This window comes from Perna viridis, chromosome 2 (genome assembly GCF_037379345.1).
Source record: "Perna viridis isolate PV_CMFRI_1.1 ecotype Kerala chromosome 2, ASM3737934v1, whole genome shotgun sequence".
Lineage (NCBI taxonomy): Eukaryota > Metazoa > Mollusca > Bivalvia > Mytilida > Mytilidae > Perna > Perna viridis.
Window position 1 is genome coordinate 33,474,072 of NC_142446.1, and position 24,768 is coordinate 33,498,839.

Sequence of the window (24,768 nt, forward strand, 5' to 3'; positions counted from 1 at the left end):
TTTCCCCTTCCCTTTTCCACCCAAAATCCCCCATAACCGATGATTACACTTTGTCTTGTTAAACTTCAGTTACAACTCTACAATGGTGGCACAAATGAATATAAATTATGTCCGATTAACAATGAATAAAGAAGAGCCGTTCCAAATTTCAACTTTCTCCATTTAGTAGTTTAGATACAATTATATGTAGTGCACATAATAGCTCATTTCATAAAATAAGATATTAAAAAAAACATTTATGCAACAGCACTTTAAAAATTCGTAAGTAAGAGGGACACTTTATTATATTATAAAATCCATGTTAAACTGGTTTACAAAAAAACAATCCTAATTAGAATATACCTACAAATGAATACTACTAACCCAATCCACCCAATCAACTTATACACGAAATAAACGTACAAACCAACTCTTATAACCTGACCAATCACAAATCGACTTCAAAAATTACTGTTGTCTGATTTGACAGCTTGCTGCTTATCACTTGTACCTATCCTTGGAAGATTTCCTGAATAGGAGGGTATTTTCCCACTTCCGGGGTGTTTGGGAGTAAATGTATAAATGCTGACCAATGACGCAAATGACGTTCTCCGCATAGTAATTTGAGATCAAAGCATTTTAACACGTGAAAATTAATTATGTCTGTGCCTTTAATGCTTTTTCTGATACTTATAGTCTATACACCATGTGCTTTAGCATCAAGTAAGTATATATATTTTTTTTATTTTCCCGGGACAGGAGTGATGTGTTGTTTAATAACTGAGTTTTCAGTTGTGTTGTTCTCCGAATTTGTCTGTTTTATGTAGTACTACCGTTTTGTAATAAATAAATCAATCAAAAGCCATCATCATTGAAATGCACTGCAGATGAACATTTTGGGGTAGATGGCTATACTTGTACTGATAAAATGAGAAAACCAAAAAAAAAAAAATAACTGTTGATGTAGAAGGAATAATATTTATATACATGTTTTCTATTTCAAATGATTAGAACATGTAGGTGTTTGTATTTACTTGTTTACTTGTTAAATATTGTTCCGAGCATCTTTTTGTGTTTTTTTTGAAATTTATTATAAATATTGATTTAGTTCTGTTATCAACCAAAACGTCATATTTGAACTTGTTCAATATACATACATTGTATCTGACTCCCGAATTTTTTTCCACTCAAGCAGTCAATGTTTCTAGAAGTACTCTAAATTGAAATTGAAATCATGTGATCAATGTCCCTGTGGTAGTTTCAACAACAAATAAAAAGCTTTTGGTAATTTATCGACATGCGCCACTGTGTGGTAACACTTGCACAGTAGTTTTCCCTGGTCGTTCTATTGAAATTAACACTTTTTTAATTTTTAATTAAGTTGAACATCGTATAGACCTTCTACCTAAATCCTAACATAGTTTTGTGATCTTTTGTTCCGTGTATTACTAATATTGTTTGCTCAACATTTGTCACCAACAATAAGTTAAAGATTCCGGAAACTATTACCCATCTCGTTTTATTTGATATAATAAAGCTCAAGAATCGGATATATCGTCATCTTCTAAAAGGTCATATCGACTCACATCATTTCCCGTTATATAACCTATCAAATATTTTATGTTCTTAAATACATTTGTAGTTAGGAAAAGCGAAATACTGAAATATAAACTTTTAGATTTATCGTTTATGGGAATACTTGTATAGTAGGGTAGCAGGGTATCGATTTTCGTCGATTTGCCTTAGAATTATGACACGCGTCTATATTATACATCGTTGGATAGGGCAGATAATAACCCATCGAAATAAGGTCGTCGCTATCCACCGTGGTCAGGGAACAATGAAATCTAGTCAAAGGTCAAAAGCTCATATTTCTATAAAAAAAAACTTTGTTTTTAAGTGTGTATATCGCTTTTATTTTTGTAATAAAAGTCGATTATTTAAATTTGAAATAATAGCTCAACACCTGAGGTTTACTTTGGTCTAACAACGTTAATTATTTAATTTCTGTCAATGGTGACTTGATCAAGTAGAGGTAGACAATTTTGACGTTTTATCCATCTGAAATGTATAGGTAGCCATTGTGTTTACTTTACACTATAGATCAAATATGTTTTTGAATTTATAACATCTTTAAATCGTGCAATTGACCGCGTATGGCGCAGAGGTCTCATATTTAAACTTCAAAACTACTGTATTTGTGGGGATCTGCTACATTGGTTCAAAAGTTCCAGCAGAGAACAAAGGGTGGTTCTTAGTTCTGACTGGACATCAATTGAAGCTGGCGTTCCCCAATGCTCCATATTAGGACCCTTAATGGATTGTTATTCATTAATGATATTTTAGAAAGTATTCATGCTTGTGTTAAACAGTTTGCAAATGACACGAGCTTTCATGTAACAGTAGACAATCCCACAATCGCTGCTGACATAAATAGAGATCTTGAAAAGATTCGTAACTGTTCAAATCATTGGTTAGTTAATATTAACCCGCAAAAGACGGAAACAATAACCATATCCCGTAAAACCAAATACATCCACATATTTCTAATACCCAAGATGTTGCTTCTCATTAAAACTCGGGCATTTATTTTTCCAGAAGTGGCTCTTGGCATGACCACATTGAATATATTGTTAAGAAAGCTTTTACTAAAGTTTTTTTTTTTTTTTTTTGCGTAAGGTGCGTTTTGTACTTGACTGGTGTGTACTTTTCTTATGTCAGTCATATCCTTGAATATGGTGACGTCACTAGAAGCTATATGCATTATCAATGAAGGGACAAAATTAACGTCATAAGAAAAACTTTATCAAGATACGTGTTAAGATACACTTTCGGTCAGAAGCGACTTATTTTGTTAAGACTAAAAACAAGGAATCCCCAAGATATTTATGTGACTTTGTTCCTTGTTCAGTTGGTGATCGACACGGTCATTTTACTCGTCAACTTCATAATATTGTTAATTTTCACGCACATTTATTCATTCATTTCATTATTTCCCAAAAATTGGGATTACATTAACATAGTTATATATGGCAAGCCAAAATGGACACAAATCAATATTTTGTAATGTTAGAAATTCCTGATTTAGTAATATTATAAAACATCACACGTTTTGTAATATTACAAATTGAATTTGTAATAATAGAAAATGAATTTGTAATATTACAAAATTACTTCGCAATATTGCAAAATCAGTCACATTTTTTAATATTACACAATGCTTTTCTAATATTAAAAAATCGTAATTGAATACGACAAATCCAACTTCTAATATTAGAAAATCAATTCCTAATGTTAAAAAGTTGTTTTTTTATATTAGAAATTTAATTGAAGCTTTAATATTAAAAAGAGTAATCAATGGAACCAAGATTGTAGCGGTCATCAAAAGAATGAAATCCAGGGACAAAGACCAGCCATGAAAGACTTATCGAGGGAACCAAGGTTACAGCGGTAATCAAAAGAATGCAATCAGGAACAAAGACCAGACATGGAAAACAGACATGTACAAAAAAGAACATAAAATAACTAAAATCATACATGCAAAGTAACAAAAGCAAATGAGCAACTCGGACTCCACTAAAAACTGGGAGCATGGACCAGGTGCACAGGTAGGGTAAGCGTCCTCTGCTTTTCTAGAAATACCCGCCGAGTTGCTCATAAAAGGTCAAGGCCGGGGTTGACAGACGAGGAAAGGAAAACTATGAACCGTTGAAGAAATGCAGTTTTCATGGTGCAGATGGATACACCATAACGATCCACGAGTTCATGATGACGATTATAAAACTTCTGTAGTGATGACTTCAATCTTGTACCAACATAACCCTGTTCCAGAAGCCTATTTGTTAGAGTTCTAGCGCGATACAAAAAGTCTGCGTAGTTTCGGCAAGTTATGGCATAACGTATGAATTGTGATATGAACACTCCATACGCAGGTGCTGAAGGGATGTTGCCGCAGATGAAAGGAAAGTCGACAATTTTGAATGAAAAGTCATCACGTTTGTCGTAAAGTTTGGTCAATAGTTTTCCTTTACCATCGATTTCTAAGTATAGGTCAAGATATGAGGCTGACTTCACAGTGTCTGTAGTATCATTTATCTCAAGTTCTTTGGGGTAGATGCGATGTATCAAATCCACGAAATCAGGATTGTTTAAAGATAATACGTCATCTATATAGCGGAAACTGAGATTAAAGATTTTCTTCCTTTCGAATCAAATCAGCTATAAAGTCAGCCTCATAAGAGTGAAGGAATAGGTCAGCAAGTAAAGGAGCACAATTTGTTCCCATTGGAATGCCGACGGATTGTTGAAAAACACGTCCACCACACTGGACAAATATGTTGTCGGTTAAAAATTCCAGCATTATGTAAACATCTTCCTCTGTATATTTTGAAGATGATTTGGAATTATTTCTTACAAAGTATGAGTAATCTCTACCATTAACTATATATTTGTATCTAGGTGTACCATCTTTTTTGGAAAAAACAACGATGTATAATGTTTTTAAGTCGGGATTTTAACTGAGTATGGGAATAGAAGTATACAATGTTGAAAAATCATGGGTTTTAATGCTATTATATTTAGATAATAGTCTTGAATTGATAGTCTCCAAAAGATCTTTCAATTCGAGTTTTTCAGGATCCACATTGAATTAATACCACTACGGGAGTAACAAGTGTTGTGTTAGGACTGCAGATCCTCTTTGACAGTTGTGAGTATAGAAGTTAAAAGTTTTGAAAGTGGTTTGGTGGTACATTTTGCAGATCCAGCTATGAAACGTTGTTTGTATGGATTGTTGTGGAGTTTAGGAATCCAGTATATAGACGGTAAATCACAATCATCGTCTTGGTAGCGAGACCAAAAGAGGATAGCACAGATTTATGGTTTTCCACAATCTCTTTGGAGAGTGTGGTAGCAGTATAGGTCTTATTACTGCTATTATTTTCTATGTCTACCTCTGATGATAAACATTTGATGTAAAACGTTTTGCACACAAAAACAATGTTGTTTTGGGCTTTGTCTGCTGGTACGACAACATACTTTTCATGTATAGTAGACAATGTTTTTGCTACATCGGGGTCTTTGAAAACTGAAGTAGCCTTGGCATTCATTGACCTACTTAAAACTTTCACTCGTTTCAAAATTAAAGACCTCACGGCCTTTAACCAATGAAAAACGTGTATCTGATAATTTTTTTAGACTTTAAATAGCATTTATAATATTACTTACATACAGGTAAATATTTTTATGTGTAGTAACCTTTAACCAATAAAAATGTTTTTTTTAATATTTAAAAAAGTGTTTTGTGACATAAGAAATTTAATTTGTAATATTAAAAAACCATTTTTAATATTAGAAAATACTCATTTTTGTCCACTTCGGCTTGCCATAGATATAACATATTTACACATAAGTTACTACACATATATAAAATATTTACATATATATATGTAATATTATAAATGCAATTTAAAGTCGACAAAATTTAACAGATACACATATATGAATGATGAGGTTGAGTGAAGTAGGAATATATACAGAGGGCACACTGACAGCGGCGTGTCAAATTTCTTTTAATTCTTAAGTGGCAATAACTGGTAAATGGTCCGACGTGGAACTGAAACTACAAACTTGTACTCTGAATACTTTCTGCCATCGACTATACGCCTGTGGAATAGTTTGCCATTTGGAACACGAATGTTTCATTTACCACATTTAAAAGTAAACTAGAGACTTAAGAATGTCTAAAATATTATTATACAGGGACAAGACAAGGACAGATTCTACATGTCAGGCTTTGCATGAACAGCGGCTTCCTTTACGAGCATAATAATGTTCCTGCAAAACCTTGTAGACTGTCTAAACTGCTCATGTGGTCATGTCGCATCAACCTATCACTTTCTTTTTCAGTGTCATAAGTACGACCAGCTTCATACTATTACTTTAGCCTATCGATATATTTTTTTATTGTACGGGTGAGATATTCTAACATTGGACGAAAATATTCATGTATTTAAACTTGTCCAAAAATACATCGTTCAAAGCCAACGCTACCGCTGAACTGCATTTTAGTACTCCATTCATTCTTTCTAATATGATTATACTTCTTTAGGTTGCCAATATTGTTAGCAAAATCTTGCACTCGTAACTTCAGTACTTTACATTCGCATATAATTTGCATAAATATATATCACTACTCCACATTAAATTGCTGATCGAAGCCGTGTTTACCGTCATAGCTTCATAGATTCAGACACGGGGGCTCGTTACAAGTGACTATATAGGTCATATACATTTTCAGGGCCCCGATGTATATATGGTTCCCCGGTCAAACCATAAGCGACCCAAAGATCGCTAAAAATTTAAGAGAAACTTGTGGGACAAAAATATTACCCGCACTTCCTGGTAACCAATTGTTTTCATTGAAAAACATTCGGGTCATCGCGGTTACGAAAGAGTAATCATATCAAGGGAACCAAAATTCTAGCGTAAGTCACCCGAGTTCAGGGCATATCGCATTCGTGTCACTTCGAATGTTGAAAGCCAAAATCAGTGGCATAGAATATTTGACAATTGGCGACTTTAAACACTTCAGTCTTTGATTTATATTTAATTTCTTTCCATTTTCTATATTTATATTGTATTGATGAGTAGTATACGTACATGGTATATCTTATTTCCTAAGCATGCCTGTTGTATTTTTTGAGACAGATTAATAAGCGCTTAGTGCTTGTTTCCGAATCTTGTTTGTCAAACTTTGTTTGATCTATTTTGTATATACATGTATGTTTGATATTTATAAATAAAATATGGTTAAACTAAAATCGTGCTAAGGTTGTATAAGAAAACGTCACATTTTTGTAGCTGAACTTTGCGACTTGGACAACGAAATTTTATTTGTTACTTTAAACGTACCATTTTGGGAAGAATTATACCTTACGGTTAAACATTATTTATAATTAAATGTGGACACAGACTGGTATTGCCCGAGGGGGAGTCATATACATATAACAATGCTTCTCTCTTGAAGGTGTACGTACATGGATGTGTTGAACTTGAAATGTCATGTTAAGGATTGACCATTTTACTTTATGTACGCTAGCTTTGTAAAATTCTGGACTCACATTTTTTTTAAAGTAACAGAAACCAACAGTGTGGTATCTGTCAGTTACATAGATGGCCCTAATTTGAAAACGGTAGGGGTCATAAACTAGAAATTAAATAGGAGCATTTCCTTTAGTAGATAGTAAAATCATATCAAAATTTCATCACAATTATTCAACGAAAACAAGTGAATATGGACGACGACGACACGGACGCCGCTGTCAGCACCATTCCAATATACGCCCGCAATTTTTTTGACATATATAAGTTCTTTGTTTTTACATTAGTCCTGATTAAACAGTTCTCTATCAAAAGAGAATAAAACTGCAAAACTGTAAAATTTTCCCATCTACAGTCATGTACTCAACAGAAAACATTCAAAATTCTTATGAATCAAAATTACAATACCGGTATATGAAGGACTTTAAGGCTAAATTCATCGATACTGGCTTATAGTTAACACTTCAAAATCAATATTTCAATTAAATCTTGTATCAAACAATTTTATCAACTTCTAAATAGCATGAAAAATGTTTCCTATAGTATAGAACTTGTTTTGCAGCTGTATTAAATATATTCAGAGGCACTGCCATTATTATTTGGTTTCAGAACCAACATAACTCTTATGTAAATTCAGTACGTCCCAACACTGTCATTAACTTTAGAATCTCTATTTCATTAAATCCTGTAAATCTTCTTCACAATTTAACAAAACTTACATATTTTCACGTGTGTAGTATTAATGTCTTGATGGTTTAATTAAAAATCATATTAAGAGTTGTCAGTTTATGCAGTCTGATATATACATGTATTATATTATATAGCCTAGCTGGCCGAGTGGTCTAGGGCGCTGGAGTTTGTGCAGGCGGTGTTGCCATAGATGTCACAGCAGTACGAGTTCGAGTCCCGCGGAGGGAACGACCAAAAATTTGCATCGCAAATTTGACAGTTCTAACATCATTGGGAATTTTTCAGACCTTTCTAAACATTTATATATCTTCCCTGTATCAATTTCATCCGATGGAGCAGTGTAACAAATAGAGTCGTCACATTCTGAGACGTTGTATAATATTGATTTGTTGTGACATGCATCATTAATTTGATCCTCTATCCTACATATTAACATCTAAATGAACTGTCCCGTACCACCATACATCATGTACTAAGTTACAGCCCTAGATTAATCCTACGAGGAGGAATGACCCGGCCAGCGAAAGCTATATTTTTATATAGCCTAGCTGGCCGAGTGGTCTAGGGCGCTGGACTTTGTGCAGGCGGTGTTGCCATAGATGTCACAGCAGTACGAGTTCGAGTCCCGCGGATGGAACGACCAAAAATTTGCATCGCAAATTTGACAGTTCTAACATCGTTGGGAATTTTTCAGACCTTTCTATATATATATATATATATATATATATATATATATTAAATCGTCTAAATAATAGTCAACAATCACTCTTACGGGGTGATGGATCGTTAAAAACGATGCGAAACATAACAATAAATAAAATAACGTCTAAATATGTTTAACATCACCAGAAGATGGTAAAATTTAAATTGAATATTTCGGATAACAGATATCCTTCCTCAGCATAAAACTCATAAAACTATATATATATGTATTTGATGAGAATCCTGTCATTTGATTTGTTTGTTGACAAAAATCAACATTGTTCCAATTGTATAAACTAACTTGCTATTTAGGCCACGCCCACCTTTTACGGAACTACTTTTTGTTTGTCAACATCCGAAACAACGTTTTCAGTCACATTGTAACGTTGAAACGTTTTTGTGACAATAAATTATTAATTAACTTTATGTCCGCCGGGTTTATGTCATTTTCCTGCTTTAATACCTGTGTCTTCAACTTTGGAAAATAACTGAACATTTCCCAGAGATGAAATGACAGCGTATTGCCGCTGATTTTAAAATGGCGGCCAATTTGTTTACTAGAATTACTACACGGTGGGAAAATTAAAGTTGCTGTTTACTCAGTGTTAATAAAAGTGATTGGTATATCATTTTTTTTATTTTTAATTAAAATGTAATGAATGTATTCCATTTTTAACGATCCATTACCCCGTAAGAGTGATTGTTGACTATTATTTAGACGATTAATTATTATTTTTACTTTCTAGTCTGTATCGTGTTTAAAGACGCGATCCAATCATTCTTACTATGCAATTCCAATATTATTTCAACAAATTTAGGGCTCTGATCAAAACTGAGCATCATATATCTAATTCAGAAACATATTTACATCAAGGAATTATTCCTAAAGGCCTAACACTTAAGGCTTCCCCCCTTACCACTGGAGAAAAATTCAATAGATTTAATCACAGATGGAATAACATTCTTTTTAATGGTTCTTTGAGTCTGATGGATTTATTATATCAAGAAGCTAAGCATCAACTAGCTAATTTCAACATATCTCATCAAAATTTACTGAAAAATGCTCGTTCTTTTCTTTCTGATCTTGAACTTTGTAATATTCAGAGACGATTAGTCGAAATCCGAGCTATTCAATCCAATAAATTAAGAAGTAAACAGCTTCACAAATTCACACGAGACGGCGTAAATACCTTTAACAATACAGAAGCACGTAATATTTTGTTGAAATTTACGCCTAATAAGTCTCGTAAACGTAGATTTAAGAGAAAATCTAACTAGCTTTTGGATGAAGAAATTGCAAACAACTTCTTCAGATGGAACTAACAAGAAAAAATAATTCTTTTTTAGGTCTTGGTCTAAGGCTGGTACAGCACTACTTGCTATACATCAAAACGCCGTACTACTATATTTGGACTTTTTTTTTAAATTGTTTTCCACAGTTCATTTTGATAAAAAGACCCTCTTTGTTTTTTTTTTCATTCAGACTCCTTATCAGTTGCTTATGTGAGCCTTTGATAAAGGTACAATCACTCACAGCGTACGCGATTCAGCTTCTGAATCTGTTTTGATCTTGAACTTTGTGAGTTATATGCTCGTGAAATTTTGTGAGTTTTTATGCTCATATAGTTTTATGCTGAGGAAGGATATCAGTTATCCGAAATATTCAATTTAAATTTTACCATCATCTGGTGATGTTACACATATTTAGACGTTTATATATATATATATATATATATATATATATATATATATGGCATAACTTAAAATCGTTGGAGCTCCTCGGGAATGTTCTTACATGTACACTGTACTTTTACGTGTACATAATTTAGAGTCCCCGAAACTTCATGTTACAGTAATGGGCAGTTAATTCGACTATCTCAACTCGACAGATTCCTCAATGCCATGTGTTTTGCAACAAAATAGCTTGCCAGACAACCTTTAGCACTGCTGGAGTAATAAATAAACCATCCTACTAGGCCTAAAAATATGTTATGTTTCCGGTCACCCAGCCGACTCTTCTTCAGACCCCCTACCCGAAAGTTTTTATTTGTTATTTTGAAGAAAAATAATTATAAAGTCTGCCGATTTTCTTTCAGAAAAAAAGTAGAAAATAAAGCCATAGATTTTTTTCTATCCGAGATGGAAAAAAAGAGAAATATTGGTTGTTTATATTTAGTTTCGATTGTAAACACACATGTCATGAGTGTGCTCTTGGTCATGGATAATCCCTTTTGGGATTCGCCACTTTAATTTAGTATATTTTGACCACCACCGTCAAAACAAAAAAAATATCTCGAGCGCCGAATCCCAGAAGGGATTAGGCCGTGGACTAAGTCTATTAGTTTTTGCATGTTTGGTTCATTGTATTCTAAGTTTGGTGTCACTATGACTTCTTCCATTTTGAAAATTTTAAATAAAAATAAATCCCTATTACAGACCCGACAAAATTTTAGAATGGTGATCGGAAACATAGCATTATTTTTTCTGCCTTGGAGATTTCTCATCAATTGACTGGCACGCACCATTAACTTGACCTACCTTTCTGTCTTACATGCACTTGGAAGTGTTGCTTTTTCCCAAATGTATTTTGCAGGGTCAAAGATTCAGCAAATGCTGTTGGCTGTACGATATGTAGCGTACAGATTACAAATCGGAACACTAGGTCACGGATCGATATTAAATCACGTGATAATGCATTAATGAATTTAATGAATGAACTTGGTCCAATGACAACTAATTTATCCGAGTACACCATGACCCTCATTCACGGGTGTGACTATGCTCGGGGAGTGTGTAAACGCTTCAGAGAGAGACCCCAAATGATAGCCAAGGGCGTTAGGAAACCCCTCTGTCCGTCATGTATTACAAATGTCACATATGAGTGCAAACCGGGTATGACAGTATTGAGTATATATGTTAGCACGAAAAAGAAAATTAAACCAAGTATAAGAACAGTCAGCTGATTGTCGGCGTCACTTATATCGCGCAAATGATTGGCTAACATTGTGTTACGAAAGAGTTTCAGGGATTTAAGTTGTTTATTTCTACAAAGCAACGATGTCCTAGCTTTATAATGCACGAAATGAAGGGTGTAACGGATATACGGAAAGTCAATCGTTTTCAACTTTACTATAATAGTGTTATTTAAAGATAAAACTAATATCGGAACAAATACTGTGCAGATAGCGCCGACAAAAAGAGGGTCTAAAAGCAAAATTCAGGTGGGGGATACGACAGTGAGTTTTACCCCTTATTCTTGAAAAAAAATTGATTATAAAAAGGGTTGAATCAGTTCAGGTATCCAAACTAAAATGGTGGTTTTTTTTTATAGTTCTTTTCTTGGTCAGATTATATTTTCCATTTATATTAATGTTTTTATATAACTGAGTCTGGTATAGGATTGTTACTTTACTAACAAAGGATGACGATGCAACTAAATATACGATGATAAGAAAAACGACAGTTCTTAATGACAAATTTATACTAGTAAATGCACTAATGATTATGATTATATTCTATATAATTTTAAGTATTATGTTGCATACATGTAAAAACTGTTTGGACAGTTTGAACACTAAGTCAAATATGGGCATGTAGTAATTTTTGAAATTTACCATTTTTACAAGTATTTTTGAACAGTATAACTATTTGTTATGAACATCGTCATGTCAACTGAATCATGGTTCACTGATTTTTTATCATTAGTCAGGGATAACTTAATGAATTTCCATGCTATTATTCACAATTCGATTAATTTTAGAGGAAGATCTGGGATACATTTGTAGTCACTGCGTTTTGTTCCTTCAGTAAGGATTTAAGACTTTAGGTTTAAAGAGGTAACATATTTAGAGGGGGTATTTTAAATATTAAAAGTTAACATTTTTGCCATATTTTTTTGCACGCTAACGCCAGGTCCAACAGTTTTTATTATCTCATGTCAAAGTTTCAAACCAATAGGTTAAACATCTGTTGCCTTTTAGGAATTTCCTGGCTTGTACATTCATAATAATTCTTTACGCTTAATTTTGGTATTTTCACGACTGCATTTAAAAATCATACAAAAATGAATAGTTAAAAGTGAGATAAACTTTTATAATCTATTATTTGGGTATCGTTTAAAACTCTGAAATAATGAAATACCGATCGTGCATGAAACCACGGAAAAGTGGAGCATTATGTAAAAGCTCAAAACCATCGAAAAGCGTGTAGATCGCAAAAAGGACGTATTATATTCCATTTTATTCCTTTAGTACAAATGTAAAATTGAAGCACATCATTTGAAAAACACATTTCAATCAGAGTTCATTAAATTAAACACATTTCTAACATCATACGAACTCTGATACCATTTACCGAGAAAAAGTTTCCCATTACCCCTGATGCATGAAATTTCTCACACATGCAATATTAGTCTACCTTTATCAAAGGAGTGTTCATGTATGATCAGCGTAACATGTGATACTCGGATAACTCCAAGTCTGTTATTAAGAATAAGTCATCACATGTCACCTTAAATGGACTAAAATGCACATTGTTTTGTTTTTATTTATATTCAAATGATCATACTCCTACTAAACATTTGACACATTATTTGATAATTTTGCATTAGAAGAAATAGGGAGCTTTTCTATTTATAATTTTGGGGGTAAATGCTTGGTATGATGTTGAAAGTGCGTAATCCATTAAAAAACAAATATTGGACTTTAAAATCAAATAAACCAAAACTAGCCTATCATTTTAAAAATTATTTATTTTTCAAAATTTCCATTTTATCTTATTTTTCATGAAGTTTGTTCGTCGGATAGTGAATGCCCTACAGGATACCATTGCTGTACTGGTACTGTATGGTGCTGTCAACATGGTTATGTATGTACCGGAACTTCCACGTGTCTTAGTGGCGGGTAAGTTTCTTCTCGAGTTCAAAAGGAATTATTACGAATGAATGATCTTTGCGACTGGAATTCCAAATTACCCATAATCACCGCTAATGTTGAAAAAAAATACAAAAAAATGTCTTAGTCTAGGAGCCATGTACAGCTTCCCTGGTTTTCACCAGTTTTTCTAGCGGTACTCTGTCAGTTGACATTCATTCATATCTCACTAGAAGATTAAGAATTTGTGTCGGCCTTTTCTGGCTTCCCAAACAGACGTTATGATCAAGATGATTCTAGCTTCGGACAAATCAACTGTTGTGGCTTATCTTCAGAATCAAGGAGGAACTCGTTGTTACAACTTATTTCTCTGTGCAATGAAGTTCTACTTAGTGCTCGGTTTCAAATTCACCTTGTCATTCGACACATTCTAGATCATCTCAATATTTTGACAGACAGCCTATCAAGGTCTCTACAGTTGAAATCAATTATAACCTCTCAGACAACTGACCTAGAAATACCAGAAAAACAGTTCTATGACAGATTTAAAACTGTTCTGGGACAGTTCAAGAGCCAGCTCTTCTGACATATATAGCAGAGCCGACAGTATTAGTAGAACTGTTCTCGTAGAGCTGGTTCTACAACTAGAATTTTCTCGTAGAGCCGGCCTTGTTTGAACTGCCGGAAGAGCTGGCTGTGGTAGCAGAGCTGTCAGAAGAGGTGGCTCTTGAACTGTTTTATGACAAATTTGGAACTGCCCTACAGCCGGCTCTTCGTGCACTTCCCCTAAAAGATTAGAACTGATCCCATTTGTATATAGCTAGCTCTTGTTAACAAGGAGTGGGAACGTCATGTAGAAATTTTCTATTCATTATGCCAACATTGGTTCTTCTTCACAAAGACCTGTTTATTACTTCACTGAGCCACAAACTTCCAAATTTTGTGTCTCCAATACCAGATTCACAAGGCTTTGCAATCGACGCAATGTCCCTCTCTTGGAACGGAATGTTTGCCTATGCATTTCCCCGTTCAGGTTTCTTTCTCAGGTTCTTCAAAAGCTCAGTCGGGAGTTTTGTCGGGTCATTATTTTGCTACAACTTGCCAAGACAAGTATGGTTCACAGATCTTCTCTAACTGCCTTGCTCAAACCCATTTTTCCTCTCCTTCTGGCTCCGTCTACCATTAAGGGTTACAAATCTTGTATTTGTAGAATCCTCATTATGTCAGATATATCTGATTTCTCAAACAAAAATTGTTTCAGCTTCTAAATCGAGATTGTTTTTTTCCTATTAAGAAATGTATTTAGAATATTTCATTTAAATCCTTTTCTAGGTGGCTAATTAACACCATTTGTTTATATTATGAAGTGTTATTGATTATTATAAATTATTGGAATTACCCATTAAATTATCGACTTTAATGTTGGAATTTCTAACTTTAAAATTGGTATTATCAACTTTTATATTGGAATTTCCTACTTATTATAGATTGTTTTATTGACATAAGATAGGAAATTATCTTTTAAGTTGGTATTTCCTACTTTAAAGTTGGAAATTCCAACATTAAACTTCGAAATAACAAAATTTAAGTTGGAATGCCAAATAATTCCATCTTTAAAGAAGGTATTTCCAACTTTAAAGTATACCAAAAAAAGAAAAAAAAACAATGATCCCAATGGGCTTCCGTAGATTCTTTAAACTTTAATTGCATATCATTTGAAGTTTAAAAAGTCACTGGTTGCAACACTGGTATATCAAAATTTACATTTTTTTTATATTCCAGAGTAATAGCCGGCATCGTCATCGTTATTTGCTGTGTCATTGCGGGAATTGCAATATACGTTTACAGGAGAATGAGAGGTTTGTATATATTTTCGTAATTAGTTGATTTGTAAATGGTATTATGGTATTAACCAGGTGACTGACATGCATTTGTCTGATTCATGCAACAACGTCATGTGTACACATTTGTTTACAGGGTTAACAAGTCTTTTAACAATCGGTCAACCGTGACATTCTAATAGTAGGTTATGTTATATAAAAGTACATCATCAAAGGTAAACAAAAACAGGTACAAGAGTGTAGATGTCAATTTTAGTTTTATAAATAATACCTTAAAAAATCTGAAGAAAGTAGGTTTTATGTAACAACTGCAAAATGTATAGTATCAGTGACCGGCAGATTAAACACTTTTTGAAGTTTCAACTGAGCATTTCGAAAGTTTGTTTGTTTGTTTGTTTGTTGGGGTTTAACGTCCGAGCAGCAATATTTCAGCTATATTCAGACAATGAACATGAAATGGATGATAAAATGAACATGAAATGATAAAAAAAAGGATGGGTCACAAGGACAACAGGGTCGACAAATTTTGATTGCCACTAGAAAAAGGGGGGATGGGTAAGGTCGGGCAATTTAGCCTCCTGTGGCGGAGCGCAAAGGTTCCTACTCCTATCGAATACCACAGCAGGGTTCTTTAACGTGCGAGGAACGTGGCATCTTTTACAACACGGTGCACCACTATGGTTTGCGGTCAGGTTTTCCGTATTATAGCCTGACAACCCCAGCATGTAACATGCCAGGGGTACCCCATTCCACCACCTGGGGCACACATCCCAGTTGCTCTGTGGGCAGAGCGCCTAACCCCCGGCTAGGTTTCTGAGCACTATTTAGTCGCCTTTTACGACAAGCTTAGCGCTGCTGCAGGTCTATTCTTTTAAACGCCCGGAACGCACGGGAACATTTCGAAAGTATATTGTTAATAAAACTTAAAGTAATGTTAACAAGGCAGGGAACTGATTGGAAAAAAAAACTGGTTTATCAGGGTAATCTGTTTTTCATAATAGGCCAGTACAAGGACTTCGTACGTATTTACATTTTATACAGCGCTTCTACCGGGACAACCTCACATTCATTTGTATATGGGGATGGGAATTAGGAATGGGGACTTTGAATGGGGACTCCCTCGAGTGTGATCATGACTTTGGGTAAAGTATTTATTGACATGCAAAATTTATGGAATTTAATTGAAAATTTCAGATTAAATGTTGAAGAATTTTAAAATATAAAATTTAATTTGATTATGTAAATATCCGATAAGAAATATGCAATAGGGATTCTATTTGGATGTTATTTTTTCGTATGGGAATGTGGGTGGAGACAATGGGGAATGAGGATGGTGTGTACGTGCAGGTCCGGGTGTCAAAAGAATAGACCTGCAGCAGCGCTAAGCTTGTCGTAAAAGGCGACTAAACAGTGCTAAGATCCCTAGCCGGGGGCTACTGCGCTCTGCCCACAAAGCAACTGGGTTGTGTGCCCCAGGTGGTGGAATGGGATACCCCTGGCGTGTTACATGCTTGGGTTGTCAGGCTATAATACGGAAAACCTGACCGCAAACCATAGTGTTGCACTGTGTTAGGAAAGATGCCACGTTCCTCGCACGGTAAAGAACCCTGCTGCGGTATTCGATAGGAGTAGGAACCTTTGCGCTCTGCCACAGGAGGCTAAATTGCCCGACCCTACCCTACCCATCCTTCCCTATTTCTAGTGGCAATTAAAATTAAATTTGTCGACCCTGTTGTCCTTGTGTCCCATCCCATTTCTCATTTCATCATCATTATTTCATGTTCATTTTATCATCCATTTCATGTTCATCGCCTGATTATAGCTGAAATATTGCTGCTCGGGTGTTAAACCCCAATAATCAACCAATCAATCAATCAATACTAATGGTTATTTGATGATTATAGGATAACAAGACAGAGTCAAAGGCATTGCCTCGATCATTGCCCCCTCCCCCGGCCCCACTCCGCCACTGGTTTTGCATATTACTGCGCAACGTGTTTGTCGTGCTTAACTACTCAATAAGAATTATCGAGAACTTTTTATATAAATATGTCAAAATGTTTTAGTATAGATTGTGATTCTTATCAGACCCCCTTGAATTCAAGCAATACGATTATCCAGGGTTTAGAGTTGGTGGTTAGTAATTTTATTACGATCTTGCTTTGCCATACATTTTATTTAGTGCTACAATACTGAAACTTAAGATTATCATGTTGTAACCACATTTAAAAATAGTGTCACGACATTTTACCAACCAAATAGTTAGTATATCGCGGTTTCGTTTTGCTTAGACTACTAGTTTATTCCTATTTCCTTTTTTATTTATTTGCAGCTACACGAGCGTAAAACAATGAGTTAGAAGGAGAATGAAAATAACCAAGACCTACCCGAATAATCCAGTTGTAGATGACTCGGGTCTATTCAATGTGTAATTGTTTGTTCATTATTTTTCCATATTCATTTTATTTGTTGATTAAATGAGATAACTGATTTTTCTAATTGTTCTGACTTTTATTGCGTTGGACATATATGTACAGCAGAACTGAACGTTGAAGGAATCCACTTATCCACCAAACACACATTGCATGTTAAAGCCGGTCCAATTACAAATCGACCTTATAAAATTCTGATTTGACTGTTTACATCTGTTCAAATGGGCATGTGTAGACACAATATTAATTTTAACACACTTTTATATACTCTCAGGAACATGATGCACACCTTCCCAAATGCACTCTTAACCATGAAAACGCATTCAATTATTCTGTACATCTGTATGCATTTTATCATACCGAGAAACCAAATTCATACTTAGCAGAGGAACACTTCCTAAGGTGCCCAAGTTATGCAAGTTCACCACATATCAATCTTCTGTCACAACTTTTCCATCATTTTGCTGACAACACCTCTGTGTAAGTTTCATGGAATTTAAAAAACTACATGTAGTAAAAACAAGTACATGTATACGTGCATCTTATCTTAAAGTACATTCGTATCTTACAAGTTAACAAGTTGGTGAGTGTATATACTCAAAACCTATAACATCTTTGTAAACGCAAACACATGAAGTTAGTAAATCTATTAAAATAACTACATTTAAATGAAGTAAAACGTCAGTACATAAACACAATATTCAATAATAAAAAACATAAAACATAATTTGGCAATCTGGGGCTACTCGTAGAAAACAAACTTATTTTAGAAATCAGTATCTGGGGGAGCCCAGCAGATACATGAAAGATGTAAAAAATGAAAATACATGTGAGCAAAAAAATGAAAGAAAACAAAAGTACATTGTATCTTGGGTGAGCCCGGCAGATACTGTATAAATTTGTCTAATCTTAGTACCTGGGGGGACCTCAGCAGGCACACCTACATCCTAAATCTTAGTGTCTGGGGGAGCTCAGCAGACACACCTACAACCTTATCTTAGTACCTGGGGGAGCCCGGAAGGCACGCCTACGTCCTGAATCTTAGTGTCTGGAGGGACCCCAGCAGACACTAAGATTCAACCTTATCTTAGTACCTGGGGGTATATGTTAACATTCTGTGTCCGGTCGGACCCAGGATCATGGTGGACCAAGGATTATGGCGGACCCAGAATTATACGACACATTATTACTAGAATATTTCAAATTAATTCAAATTTATTATATGATTTTCGAATTATGTTCCACTCAGCAAATATTTATAGAAGTACTAATGAGAATTAAAATCATTTATTTAAGGTCCATCTCGTAGTTTCAATAGCAAATAAAATGCATTTTAGAATTTATTGGCATCCACCAGTTTGTGCTAACGCTTGGCAAAAAGGAGACAATATATCGTACTGTTTTTTTTTTCTTTTATATTTTAATAACTATATAATGAAGTTGTACATTGTATAAACCTTCACAATTATCTGCTACGTAAATCCTTCCATAGTTTTACAATCATGTTTCCCGTGTAATCCCGGTGTGCAATATTATTTGCGCAACAATTCGAGTTAACGGAAAATATATCAACGTAAATCGTTCCGTTTGATTGTGGTTAATTGACTTAAATATTTGCAGAATATCTTTCTTGGTCGTGACATTGTCATCTTTTAAAATTTTATATCGGCATACAACATTCCAATTCTTAGTATAGATATTTTTTCAAATAATACATTAAAGAGAAGCACATATCAGATAAATACCCTCCAAACACGTACACTCAAAGTGGAATTTGAATGTGTACAGTTAGGCAATTAACAAAACACCAAACTATTGATAACGAAGGATTCCAACAAAAAGATCGAAAGAAAGCATACCTGAGTCTACGATCACAGTCTCTATGCAACTGGCTTAAATCTCAGAACATTTCTGGTATAGCTTGGCTTTATAAAAATAAAACTTAAAGTAATGTTAACAAGGCAGGGAACTGATTGGAAAAAAAAACTGGTTTATCAGGGTAATCTGTTTTTCATAATAGGCCAGTACAAGGACTTCGTACGTATTTACATTTTATACAGCGCTTCTACCGGGACAACCTCACATTCATTTGTATATGGGGATGGGAATTAGGAATGGGGACTTTGAATGGGGACTCCCTCGAGTGTGATCATGACTTTGGGTAAAGTATTTATTGACATGCAAAATTTATGGAATTTAATTGAAAATTTCAGATTAAATGTTGAAGAATTTTAAAATATAAAATTTAATTTGATTATGTAAATATCCGATAAGAAATATGCAATAGGGATTCTATTTGGATGTTATTTTTTCGTATGGGAATGTGGGTGGAGACAATGGGGAATGAGGATGGTGTGTACGTGCAGGTCCGGGTGTCAAAAGAATAGACCTGCAGCAGCGCTAAGCTTGTCGTAAAAGGCGACTAAACAGTGCTAAGATCCCTAGCCGGGGGCTACTGCGCTCTGCCCACAAAGCAACTGGGTTGTGTGCCCCAGGTGGTGGAATGGGATACCCCTGGCGTGTTACATGCTTGGGTTGTCAGGCTATAATACGGAAAACCTGACCGCAAACCATAGTGTTGCACTGTGTTAGGAAAGATGCCACGTTCCTCGCACGGTAAAGAACCCTGCTGCGGTATTCGATAGGAGTAGGAACCTTTGCGCTCTGCCACAGGAGGCTAAATTGCCCGACCCTACCCTACCCATCCTTCCCTATTTCTAGTGGCAATTAAAATTAAATTTGTCGACCCTGTTGTCCTTGTGTCCCATCCCATTTCTCATTTCATCATCATTATTTCATGTTCATTTTATCATCCATTTCATGTTCATCGCCTGATTATAGCTGAAATATTGCTGCTCGGGTGTTAAACCCCAATAATCAACCAATCAATCAATCAATACTAATGGTTATTTGATGATTATAGGATAACAAGACAGAGTCAAAGGCATTGCCTCGATCATTGCCCCCTCCCCCGGCCCCACTCCGCCACTGGTTTTGCATATTACTGCGCAACGTGTTTGTCGTGCTTAACTACTCAATAAGAATTATCGAGAACTTTTTATATAAATATGTCAAAATGTTTTAGTATAGATTGTGATTCTTATCAGACCCCCTTGAATTCAAGCAATACGATTATCCAGGGTTTAGAGTTGGTGGTTAGTAATTTTATTACGATCTTGCTTTGCCATACATTTTATTTAGTGCTACAATACTGAAACTTAAGATTATCATGTTGTAACCACATTTAAAAATAGTGTCACGACATTTTACCAACCAAATAGTTAGTATATCGCGGTTTCGTTTTGCTTAGACTACTAGTTTATTCCTATTTCCTTTTTTATTTATTTGCAGCTACACGAGCGTAAAACAATGAGTTAGAAGGAGAATGAAAATAACCAAGACCTACCCGAATAATCCAGTTGTAGATGACTCGGGTCTATTCAATGTGTAATTGTTTGTTCATTATTTTTCCATATTCATTTTATTTGTTGATTAAATGAGATAACTGATTTTTCTAATTGTTCTGACTTTTATTGCGTTGGACATATATGTACAGCAGAACTGAACGTTGAAGGAATCCACTTATCCACCAAACACACATTGCATGTTAAAGCCGGTCCAATTACAAATCGACCTTATAAAATTCTGATTTGACTGTTTACATCTGTTCAAATGGGCATGTGTAGACACAATATTAATTTTAACACACTTTTATATACTCTCAGGAACATGATGCACACCTTCCCAAATGCACTCTTAACCATGAAAACGCATTCAATTATTCTGTACATCTGTATGCATTTTATCATACCGAGAAACCAAATTCATACTTAGCAGAGGAACACTTCCTAAGGTGCCCAAGTTATGCAAGTTCACCACATATCAATCTTCTGTCACAACTTTTCCATCATTTTGCTGACAACACCTCTGTGTAAGTTTCATGGAATTTAAAAAACTACATGTAGTAAAAACAAGTACATGTATACGTGCATCTTATCTTAAAGTACATTCGTATCTTACAAGTTAACAAGTTGGTGAGTGTATATACTCAAAACCTATAACATCTTTGTAAACGCAAACACATGAAGTTAGTAAATCTATTAAAATAACTACATTTAAATGAAGTAAAACGTCAGTACATAAACACAATATTCAATAATAAAAAACATAAAACATAATTTGGCAATCTGGGGCTACTCGTAGAAAACAAACTTATTTTAGAAATCAGTATCTGGGGGAGCCCAGCAGATACATGAAAGATGTAAAAAATGAAAATACATGTGAGCAAAAAAATGAAAGAAAACAAAAGTACATTGTATCTTGGGTGAGCCCGGCAGATACTGTATAAATTTGTCTAATCTTAGTACCTGGGGGGACCTCAGCAGGCACACCTACATCCTAAATCTTAGTGTCTGGGGGAGCTCAGCAGACACACCTACAACCTTATCTTAGTACCTGGGGGAGCCCGGAAGGCACGCCTACGTCCTGAATCTTAGTGTCTGGAGGGACCCCAGCAGACACTAAGATTCAACCTTATCTTAGTACCTGGGGGTATATGTTAACATTCTGTGTCCGGTCGGACCCAGGATCATGGTGGACCAAGGATTATGGCGGACCCAGAATTATACGACACATTATTACTAGAATATTTCAAATTAATTCAAATTTATTATATGATTTTCGAATTATGTTCCACTCAGCAAATATTTATAGAAGTACTAATGAGAATTAAAATCATTTATTTAAGGTCCATCTCGTAGTTTCAATAGCAAATAAAATGCATTTTAGAATTTATTGGCATCCACCAGTTTGTGCTAACGCTTGGCAAAAAGGAGACAATATATCGTACTGTTTTTTTTTTCTTTTATATTTTAATAACTATATAATGAAGTTGTACATTGTATAAACCTTCACAATTATCTGCTACGTAAATCCTTCCATAGTTTTACAATCATGTTTCCCGTGTAATCCCGGTGTGCAATATTATTTGCGCAACAATTCGAGTTAACGGAAAATATATCAACGTAAATCGTTCCGTTTGATTGTGGTTAATTGACTTAAATATTTGCAGAATATCTTTCTTGGTCGTGACATTGTCATCTTTTAAAATTTTATATCGGCATACAACATTCCAATTCTTAGTATAGATATTTTTTCAAATAATACATTAAAGAGAAGCACATATCAGATAAATACCCTCCAAACACGTACACTCAAAGTGGAATTTGAATGTGTACAGTTAGGCAATTAACAAAACACCAAACTATTGATAACGAAGGATTCCAACAAAAAGATCGAAAGAAAGCATACCTGAGTCTACGATCACAGTCTCTATGCAACTGGCTTAAATCTCAGAACATTTCTGGTATAGCTTGGCTTTATAAAAATATAACTTTCGCTAGCCGATTCATTCCTCCTCGTAGGATAAATATCGGGTTGTAACTCAGTACACAATGTATGGTAGTTCGGGACACCCAGGCTATAGCTGACCGTATGAAGCTATGTTTTTGGAACATTGGTGGTATAAAAACAAAAGACAGAATCCCGAATTCTTACGCAAAATAAAAGATTTGTTGGACATGGAGACTTTTTCCCCAAATTTCGATACATTCCTATTTACTATACAAACCGTCCCGGAGTTGTTGTGATGACCTTTCATAGTTAACCGTTATGATCTTATTGGTACCGTTACCGTAATTTTGCCAATGTTTTGCCGTTATTGGGTATGACGGGTACCCCATCCAAAACCCCTTTTATAATAAGATTTGCATACATGTGCAACTGATTTAAAACATCTTAACAAAAGTGCATAATTCCATACATGTAATTTTGATAGAATGTATGAGAGTGATAGATCATTTAAATCTTAAAGAACTTAATACTGCTTAACTTTGATAAAAATATAAATATAAGGGAGATAACTATTTTCACTTTATTAATCCAGCAGCAATGTTTACGGAAGCAGAATGTGGCCATGTGAATTTTTTTTTTATATCGGTCCCTCAAGATACTATGCGGTTCCCTCATGCCTATAGTGTTCCCTCAAGGTACTCATCTTGTTCCCTCATGATACTATGTCGTTCCCACGAAATGTTATGTCGTTTTCTCACGATACATGTCGCTTGAAGAACAACTCGTTCCAAACTTTACATACCTGCAGCCAGAGGGGGGGGGGGTTCGAGGGGTTCGGACGAACCCCCCCCCCCACCTTGAAAACCAATAAGCACTATTAAACTCGCAATTCAGATCGAAGTCTGACTACTAAAGTCGAGATTTTAATTGAGTTGATCCATAAGTGCTTGTACTGTTACTCACTGTCCACGTTTTTATTGGTGTTCATGTCAAATGGTATGTTAACCAAGCTCGGTCATGTCGGTAAAATGATTTAGTAATGCCGATCATTCCCGGTGCGGATTTCGTCCGACATTGATTTTCTTTTATAAATCACATTACGATATCCGGTAGATTGCCGAAGCGCAAAACCTTATTTTGGGAAAACATTTCATTCATCAATTTTAAGAACGTATTCCGAAGATCTTCCTTACATTAAATCATACAGATGTGAATGGAATACTGTCATACCTAAGTTCCTATCACCTCTGTTGCAAGTTCAGCGGAGGAGTTTTAATTACAAACCCAAAAAAATATAAGACGTTCAACAAGATTTGACACCCAAAATTAATATACATTGTTAAACATACCAAGACCCTTATTCTACCATTACTTAAGATATGCTATAATAAGCAGCGGCTAGTCTACTCCTTCTTCACAGCAACATATTACTAGCATCGGCCCATGTTTATCACAAACCATCATTGTTTGGGGACAAATTGTCTCATTGGGAAAAAATTAAGCCATCTTTTTTACCAATTTAGATCGAAGATCGGAATTGATATAGTAGTTGCCAGAGCCTTTATATTTATAAAGCCTGATAGCATCTGCAATTATCTTCTACTACCGCAGTTAAATAGTCCCATTGGCAAACCCCATGTAGGTTCAATGCAGATAGGTCCATTTTACAGGTATTTCTAATACACTGTATATCAAATTCAATTCTACCTGATTTACGCCAATAAACAAACCAAATAAACAATTTTTACTGTGAACTTAATATACTGTTTAACATCCAATTAAAATAGTTGACCTCTAACC

At 34.9% G+C, this 24,768-nt stretch overlaps 1 long non-coding RNA gene across 1 annotated transcript; it reads left to right on the forward strand.

Moving 5' to 3' along the window:
• The first annotated feature begins 543 nt into the window (after positions 1-543).
• LOC148624725 (uncharacterized) lies at positions 544-17,672 on the forward strand. The gene is made up of 4 exons (XR_015919746.1): positions 544-702; positions 13,262-13,373; positions 15,126-15,202; positions 17,517-17,672. It is a non-coding gene; the product is annotated as an uncharacterized LOC148624725 (long non-coding RNA).
• Positions 17,673-24,768: the final 7,096 nt, after the last annotated feature.